Genomic DNA, 8,796 nt, shown 5'->3' with positions numbered 1-8,796 from the left:
GCTCAAGCCTGTAATCCCAGCACTTTGGGAGGCCGAGACGGGCGGATCACGAGGTCAGGAGATCGAGACCATCCTTGCTAACCCGGTGAAACCCCGCCTCTGCTAAAAAAAATACAAAAAACTAGCCGGGCGAGGCGGCGGGCGCCTGTAGTCCCAGCTACTCGGGAGGCTGAGGCAGGAGAATGGCTTAAACCTGGGAGGCGGAGCTTGCAGTGAGCTGAGATCCGGCGACTGCACTCCAGCCTGGGCGACAGAGCGAGACTCCGTCTCAAAAAAAAAAAAAAAAAAAGTTTTAAAAAGTAGCTGGGTGTGGGCCAGGCACGGTAGCTCACGCCTGTAATCCCAGCACTTTGGGAGGCCGAGGCAGGTGGATCACGGGGTCAAGAGATCCAGACCATTCTGGCCAACACGGTGAAACCCCGTCTCTACTAAAAGTACAAAAATTAGCCGGGTGTGGTGCCGCACGCCTGTAGTCTCAGCTACTCGGGAGGCTGAGGCAGAAGAATCACTTGAACCGGGGAGGCGGAGGTTGCAGTGAGCTGAGATGGCACCGCTGCACTCCATCTGAGCAACAGAGTGAGACTCCGTCTAAAAAAAAAAATTAGCTGGGTGTGATGGTACATCCCTGTAGTTCCAGCTCCTTGGGAGGCTGAGTTGGGAGGACCACGTGAGCCCAGGAGGTTGAGGCTGCAGTGAGCCATGATGGCTCCACTGTACTTCGGCCTGGGTGACACAGCAAGACCCTGTTTCACAAAAAATAAATAAATAAATAAAATAAAATAACAGAAAGGACCTCCACATATCCAAGAAAATACATGTCTACTACATATCCCAGTAACATGTTTTTTTGTTTGTTTGTTTTATAATACCAATACCTCCAGATCACCAGATCCACCAGATCACCCTGCCCATTTGCATTTACACAGCAAGGAAAATGATACGTATTATATTTTAGAAGCTATTCTAGGGAAGTATGAACAGCCTAGTACTTGCAAGAATTTGAGGATGTTAAATTTCCCTACACATTGTTGCATAGATGGTATCATGATTAGAGGAACAGGTAGAAAACATAAAATAACTTGAACAGGTAAAATCATTAAATGTTGGTTGAGTGCTGTGGCTCATACCGGTAATCCCAGCACTTTAGGAGGACAAGTGGGGAGAATAGCTTGAGTTCAAGACCAGTCTGGGCAACATGGCAAAACCCTGTCTCTGCAAATAACACAAAAATTAGCTGATCATGGGAACGCATGCCTGTAGTCCCAGCTACTCGGGAGGTTTAAAGTGTGAGGATCACTTGAGCCATGGAGGTAGAAGTTGCTATGAGCTGAGATCGCACCACTGCATTCCAGCCTGGGCAACAGAGTGAGACCCTGTCTTAATAAATAAATAAATAAATAAATAAAATTGTTAAATGCTTAAAATTAAGAATATGGGCCAGGCACGGTGGCTTATGCCTATAATCCCAGCACTTTGGGAGGCCGAGGCAGGCAGATCGCTTGAGGCTAGGAGTTCGAGACCAGCCTGGCCAACATGGCAAAACCCTGTCTCTACTGAAAATACAAAAATTAGCCGGGCATGGTTTCGTGCACCTGTTGTCCCAGCTACTTAGGAGACTGAGGGATGAGAGTCACTTGAACCCGGGAGGTGGAGGTTGCAGTGATCCAAGGTCACACCACACCAAGAAGACAGTGCTCCAGCCTGGGTGACAGAGCAAGACCCTGTCTCAAAAAGAAACAAAATGAAAAGAAGATGGGGTCGGGCGCAATGGCTCATGCCTGTAATCCCAGCACTTTGGGAGGCCAAGGCGGGAGATCTCCTGAGGTCAGGAGTTCAAAACCAGCCTGGATAACATGATGAAATGTCGTCTCTACTAAAAATACAAAAATTAGGCCGGGCGCGGTGGCTCAAGCCTGTAATCCCAGCACTTTGGGAGGCCAAGACGGGCAGATCACGAGGTCAGGAGATCGAGACCATCCTGGCTAACACGGTGAAACCCCATCTCTACTAAAAAATACAAAAACCTAGCCGGGCGAGGTGGCGGGCTCCTGTAGTCCCAGCTACTCGGGAGGCTGAGGCAGGAGAATGGCGTAAACCCGGGAGGCGGAGCTTGCAGTGAGCTGAGATCCGGCCACTGCACTCAAGCCTGGGCGACAAAGCAAGACTCTGTCTCAACAACAACAACAACAACAAAATTAGCCGGGCGTGGTGGCAGATGCCTGTAATCCTAGCTACTCAGGAGGCTGAGGCAGGAGAATCGCTTGAATCCATGAGGCGGAGGTTGCAGTGATTCGAGATAGTGCCACTGCACTCCAGCCTGGGTGACACAGCAAGATTTCATATCAAATAAATAAATAAGATGGAGAAGATGGACAGGGCCAGGCGTGGTGACTCATGCCTGTAATCCCAGCACTTTGGGAGGCTGAGGCAGGTGAATCACCTGAGGTCAGGAGTTTGAGACCAGCCTGACCAACATGGTGAAACCCCATCTCTACTAAAAATACAAAAATTAGCCAGGCATGGTGGCACATGCCTGTAATCCCAGCTACTTGGGAGGCTGAGGCAGGAGAATCGCTTGAACCCGAGAGGCAGAGGTTGCATTGAGTCAAGATAGTGCCACTGCACTCCAGCCTGGGTGACAGATTGAGACTCAAAAAAAAAAAGCTTCTATAATTAATGGTATTATTTGGCTAATAGAGAAAACTTATACTAAGTTGAATATTCTTTTACCATATATCAAATCACCAGGAAAAAAATCCACAAATTTCCTTGAGGATCAGACATCCTTCAATGGACTGAAGGAGGTAGCAAGACATTTTACCCTGAGGACCTATACTAATAACGGAAACAAAGATTTCAATGACTCATGAACATGCTGATTGACCACTCTGAGTCAGACTTTGAAGGTCAGGCATAGGATCATTTCTCTGTCAGCCTACTGGACAAACAAATTTCTGATACAGAAAACTAGACCCCAGCCGGGTGTGGTGGCTCACACCTGTAATCCCAGCATTTTGGGAGGCCAAGGCGGGCGGATCACTTGAGGTAAAGAGTTCAACAACAGCCTGGCCAACATGGTGAAACCCCGTCTCTACTAAAAATACAAAAACTATCTGGGCATGGTGGCAGTTGCCTGTAATCCCAGCTACTTAGGAGGCTGAGGCAGGAGAATCACTTGAACCGGGGAGGTGGAAGTTGCAGTGAACCAAGACGGCACCATTGCACTCCAGCCTGGGCAACAAGAATGGAAAATAAATAAATAAATAAATAAAACTAGCCCCATGGAGAAAAAAGGCACTGGTGACATCCTTGCATTACAGGATGCAGAGGAACTGTTGGTAGCCCCAAAATAAGAACAAAGTTACTCATCCTATCATGAGCTAGACTCAGTTCTGATCAGACAAAGGGAGTAGCCCAAGTATTACTCACCTAGAATGGAAATGGAACATAATGGAAAGGACAACGCAGGGTCCCAATGATACATCAAAGGTGCATGAGGGGCCAGGTGCGATGGCTCAGTCCTGTAATTCCAGCACTTTGAGAGACTGAGGCGGGTGGATTGCTTGAACTCAGGAGTTCAAGACCAGCCTGGGCAACATGGTGAAAACTTATCTCTGTAGAAAAAAAATTAACTGGGTGTGGTGGCATGCACCTGTAGTCCTAGCTGCTTAGGAGGCTGAGGTGGGAGGATTTCTTGAGCCTGGGAGGCGGAGGTTGCAGGTGAGCCGAAATGGCGCCATTGTACTCCCACCTGGGGGACAGAGCCAGTAGACCTTGTCTCAAAAAAAAAAAAAAAAAAAAAAAAAAGGTGCATGAGGAGGTAGTGTCTCAGCTGTTGCTAGACTTGCTCCATGAGCAGAGAGAACAGGAAACACCTTGACCACCACCCCTGGAGACAGCAGTTTCCTCCTGTCTGAACTGGCACTGGGGCACAGGTGATGTGGGTGGTTCATGAATGCAAATGCCTCACTCATACCGTAGGAATCAAGCAGAAGCAGCAGCAGCCCTAAATTCATCATAGGGGAAACCCTGGCAAGTGCAGGGACAGAAAAGTCATAATATAATGAATTACAATCAATGAGGCCAGGCATGGTGGCTCATGCCTGTAATCCCAGCACTTTGGGAGGCAGAGGCGGGTGGATAACCTGAGGTCAGGAGTTCAGGACCAACCTGGCCAACAATGTGAAACCACTTCTCTACTAAAAATACAAAAATTAGATGGGTGTGGTGCAGGCACCTGTAATCCTAGCTACTTGGGAGGCTAAGGCAGGAGAATCGTTTGAGCTTCGGAGGCAGAGGTTCCAGTGAGCCGAGATCATGCCACTGCACTCCAGTCTGAGCAACAGAGGGGGACTCCGTCTCAAAAAAAAAAAAAAAATCAATGCAATTGTCAATAAGTCATAACTTACAGAAAAAGCGTCCCAGTCTGATCCATGGGTGGTAGCTAAGGGCCTGATAATTTGGTGCTCAAAGTGGAAAATAATTGTCTAACAAACATTCAGTATGGAGAAAACCCGTAGGGGAGTATATACATCCAATTACACAGTCTCACATTCAGGAGACCATGTTTCAGCCCCAGAAAGGTAAAACTTTTTGAAGCAAAATAAAATTAGAAGGTAGATAAATTGGCAGGGCTCAGTGACTCATGCCTGTAATCCCAGCACTTTGGAAGGCCAAGGTGGGTGGATCACCTGAGGTCAGGGATTTGAGACCAGCCTGACCAACATAGTGAAACCCCTTCTCTACTAAAAATACAAAAATTAGCCGGGCATGGTGGCAGGCGCCTGTAATCCCAGCTACTTAGGGGTCTGAGTCAGGAGAATTGCTTAAACCCGGGAGGCAGAGGTTGCAGTGAGCTGAGATCACACCATTGCACTCCAGCCTGGGCAACGAGAGCAAAATTCCTCAAAAAAAAAAAAAAAGAAAGAAAGAAAGAAAGAAAAGAAAAGAAAAGAAAAAAAAAGGAAGTAGATAAATTAACCAGAAGTACATCATCAAAAATGTTCAACTGGCCAGGTGCAGTGGCTCACACCTATAATCCCAACACTTTGTGAGGAGGAGGCAGGTGGAGCACTTGAGGCCAGGAGTTCAAGACCAACCTGGGCAACATGGTGAAACCTCATCTCTACTAAAAACACAAAAATTAGCTGGGTGTGGTGGCACATGCCTGTAATTTCAGCTGCTCAAGAGGCTGAGGCATGAGAATTCCTTGAACCTGGGAGGCAGAGCTTGCAGTAAGCCAAGATCATGCTGCTGCACTCCAGCCTGGGTGACAGAGCAAGACTCCATCTCAAAAAAAAAACCCTTGTATTATCTCTGTAAGAATAAAAAAGCATTTATGGCTCATGCCTGTAATCCCAACACTTTGGGAGGACAAGATGGGAAGATCTCTTAATTAATTTTTAATTTTTTTTTTTTTCGAGACGGAGTCTCCCTCTGTCGCCCAGGCTGGAGTGCAGTGGCCAGATCTCAGCTCACTGCAAGCTCCGCCTCCCGGGTTTACGCCATTCTCCTGCCTCAGCCTCCCGAGTAGCTGGGACTACAGGCACCGCCACCACGACCGGCTAGTTTTTTGTATTTTTTTTAGCAGAGGCGGGGTTTCACCGGGTTAGCAAGGATGGTCTCGATCTCCTGACCTCGTGATCCGCCCGTCTCGGCCTCCCAAAGTGCTGGGATTACAGGCTTGAGCCACCGCACCTGGCCAGGGAAGATCTCTTAAGGTCAGGAGTTCGAGACCAGCCTGGCGAATGTGGTGGAACCTCATCTGTACTAAAAAATAAAAATAAAAATAAATCGGGTGTGGTGGCACACACCTGTGGTCCCAGCTACTTGGGAGACTGGGGGAGTGGAAGGAGGGGATGGCAGCTGTAGTGAACCAAGATTGCACCACTGCACTCCAGCCTAGGTGACAGAACGATACTCTGTATCAAAAAAGAAAAAAAGCATTTACAATGACAATCCTCTGCTGCTTTAATACAAACATCCTAATCATCTGACACTATGCACTCATTTTTCCTGTAAACAGATGGGCCATAACCCAACTGGTTGACCTCACAACCTGATTGCCAAGTGTATGAATACCACTCTGGACCAAACCACCATTGGGCACAGATCTATGGACATTTTACAATAACTGAAATACATCCTACGAGCCCAACTACAACTGTCACGAGAAACACAGCAATGGGGCTGGGTGTGGTGGCTCACACTTGTAATCCCAGCACTTTAGGAGGCTGAGGCGGGTGGATCACCTGCGGTCAGGAGTTCAAGACCAGCCTGGTCAACATGGTGAAACCCTGTCTCTACTAAAAATACAAAAATTAGCCAGATGTGGTGGTGCACGCCTGTAATCCCAGCTACTCGAGAGGCTGGGACAGGAGAATTGCCTGAACCTGGGAGGTGGAGGTTGCAGTGAGCCGAGATGGTGCCACTGCACTCCAGCCTGGGCAACAGAGTGAGACTCCATCTCAAAAAAAAAAGGAGAAAAAAAAACCAAGAAAGAGCAATGGTCCAGTTTCACATGAAAGGAAAGAAAGTGAGCTGGGCACAGAAGCTCACACCTGTAATCCCAACACTTTGGGAGGCTAAGGCGAATGGATCATTTGGTTTCAGGAGTTCAAGACCAGCCTGAGCAACATGGAGAAACTCTGTCTCTATAAATAATACAAAAATTAGCCAGTTGTGGTGGTGCACGCCTGTAGTCCCAGCTACTCAGGAGGCTGAGGCCAGAGGATCCCTTGAGCCAGGAGGTTGAGATTACAGTGTGCCATGATTGCACCACTGCACTACAGCGTGGGCAACAGTGAGAGACCCTGTCTCAAGAAAAAAGGAAAGAAAGCCGGATGACACTTCAGATGGCCTGGCTGAGGTCAATGTAACTCAGTACAGGGATCCTGAATGGGGATATTGACCTTATCAGAGAGATGTCAGTAACAACAGAGCATCAGACGTGGACTTTGTGGGCCTCAGCCTGTACGTAGAACTTCATCTCAGTGGCACCTACTAAGAGTAGATCCAACAGGAACGCTAATGCCTTCCTAGAGGAAAACAAGTGAACTAAAAGATGGAGAAGACTTGGCCGGGCACGGTGGCTCATGCCTGTAATCTCAGCACTTTGGGAGGCTGAGGCGGGTGGATCACGAGATCAGGAGATCAAGACCATCTTGGTTAACACAGTGAAACCCTGCCTCTACTACAAATACAAAAAATTAGCTGGGTATAGTGGCGGGCGCCTGTAGTCCCAGCTACTCGGGAGGCTGAGTTAGGAGAATGGCGTGATCCCGGGAGGCGGAGCTTGCAGTGAGCAGAGATTGCGCTACTGCACTCCAGCCTGGGCGACAGGGCAAGACTCCACTCAAAAAAAAAAAAAGATGGAGACTTATACCATCATCATCATCAAAGAATGTGAAGGCCATTAGGAAGAAGGGAAAATAGGTTGGACGTAGTGGCTCAGGCCTGTAATCCCAGCACTTTGGGAGGCCAAGGCAGGTGGATCACTTGAGGCCAGGAGTTCGAGATCAGCCTGACCAACACAGTGAAACCCTGTCTCTACTAAAAATACAAAAATTAGCTGGGCGTGGTGGCACGTGACTGTAGTCCCAGCCACTCAGGACCCTGAGGCAGGAGAATCACTTGAACCCGGGAGGTGGAAGTTGCAGTGAGCAGAGATTGTGCCACTGCACTCCAGCCTGGGTGACAGAGTGAGACTCCATCTCAATAAAAAAAAGAAAGAAAGAAAGGAAGAAGGGAAAACAGAACAGACTTGAGAGAGGATATCACAAATGGTCATAGACACTGAGCACAGTGACCTGAACAGGTACATGGAACAATTATAATAAAGATGCAGTGGAGGGAGTTATATCTCTTCCTGGGGTGGCAAGATTATGTGCCATGGGTATTTATAGGACTACTTTTTGGGTTTTTTTGAGACAGGGTCTCATTCTGTTACCCAGGTTGGAGTGTAATAGCCCCATCACAGCTCACTGCAGCCTCGACCTCCTGGGCTCAATCGATCAGTAACAATCAATCAGATTACCAGACATAGACCTTGTGTCCCTCCTGAGTGGCTGAGACTACAGGCACACACCTTCGCACCCTGCTAATTTTTTGTATTTTTTATATGGTAGAGGTAAGGTTTCGGCATGTCGCCCAGGCTGGTCTCAAACTCTAGGGCTCAAGCAACGTGCCCGCCTCAGCCTCCTAAAGTGCTGAGGCTGCAGCTGTGAACCACCGCACCCGGCCTATGAGAGTCTTGATATGATCTCAGTGATTAGACACATCGAGACACTATCAAATACTTTATTTATTTATTTATTGAGACAGAGTTTCGCTCTTGTTGCCCAGGCTGGAGGGCAATGGCATGATCTCGGCTCCCTGCAACCTCCACGTCCTGAGTTCAAGCGATTCTCCTGCCTCAGCCTCCCAAGTAGCTGGGATTACAGGCATGCACCAACTCATCCGGCTAATTTTGTATTTTTAGTAGAGACAGGGTTTCACCATGTTGGCCAGGCTGGTCTCGAACTCCTGACTTCAGGTGATCCGCCTGCCTTGGCCTCCCAAAGTGCTGGTATTACAGGTGTGAGCCACCACACCTGGCCTCTTTTTAAAAATGGACTTATATAAGCCAGGTGTGGTGGCTCACACCTATAATCCCAGCACTTTGGGAGGCTGAGGTGGGTGGATCACCTGAGGTCAGGAGTTTGAGACCAGCCTGGCCAATGTGATGAAACCTTGTCTCTACTAAAAATACAAAAATTAACCAGGCATGGTGGTGGGCGCCTGTAATCCCAGCTACTC

This window comes from Theropithecus gelada, chromosome 1, assembly GCF_003255815.1.
Source record: "Theropithecus gelada isolate Dixy chromosome 1, Tgel_1.0, whole genome shotgun sequence".
In the NCBI taxonomy this organism is placed as follows: Eukaryota; Metazoa; Chordata; class Mammalia; order Primates; family Cercopithecidae; genus Theropithecus; species Theropithecus gelada.
The sequence above is the reverse complement of the archived record's forward strand: the minus strand, read 5'-3'. Positions refer to the sequence as shown.